Below are 755 nucleotides of genomic sequence, written 5' to 3'. Positions count from 1 at the left end.
AATTTTGCTTGGACATGCCCCCTTACTGGAACACAGGAGTGATGAAATGTACGTCTAGCATTGTTCCTCGATTTCATTTTGAAAATCGACGTGTGGGGACACGGGTATAAACAAAAACAGATAAGTTCGACAATTGATTCCTAATACACTTAAATACACAACAAATGAATGAAATAACTATGATTATCACAACAAGAAATGAAATCACTGGGGTTAATATATTGACTAGCCAAGATGATGCGTTCCACCCAAACCATTTAAACAATCCAGAAAGCCATCCTTGACCAATGCCCGAAATCGAATTAACTTCCTCTGCAATTTTCTGGATCTTGGTTACTTGTTGTTGTAAAGGGAGTGACACATTAGGGATAGATACACAGCACATATCTCGGGAGAGGTTAAGGTATCGACACAACCCTCCTTGTTGAATTAGTAATGTGTCTAAAGCCAATCGGTTTTGAATGGTCATGTGCAAGGTGGCCTGGAGTTGTGTATCGATGAGCTCAAACCCAGTTGCTGTTCGATTTGCTAATAGTTCTACCTGTTCTGTTAGTTTGGCTAGGGCAATCTGAGCTTTGGCTATTGCAAGGCCCCAAAGAAAAAGTCCCTCAAACGCCCAACCAAGCCCTTGGGCTATCTTCTCTCCGCGTGTGAGAGAACTCCACACTGGTGTTACCGATCTGGTATGGCGGTGTATAATGGTCGGACTGGGGGGGTGAGCTGTATTAGCCAATAATGGCGGGCAAAATAAAATA

The sequence above is a fragment of the Gavialis gangeticus genome, unplaced genomic scaffold (assembly GCF_001723915.1).
Source record: "Gavialis gangeticus isolate Ggan-Ray unplaced genomic scaffold, GavGan_comp1, whole genome shotgun sequence".
NCBI classification, from domain to species: Eukaryota; Metazoa; Chordata; order Crocodylia; family Gavialidae; genus Gavialis; species Gavialis gangeticus.
Note: the sequence above shows the minus strand (reverse complement) of the source record.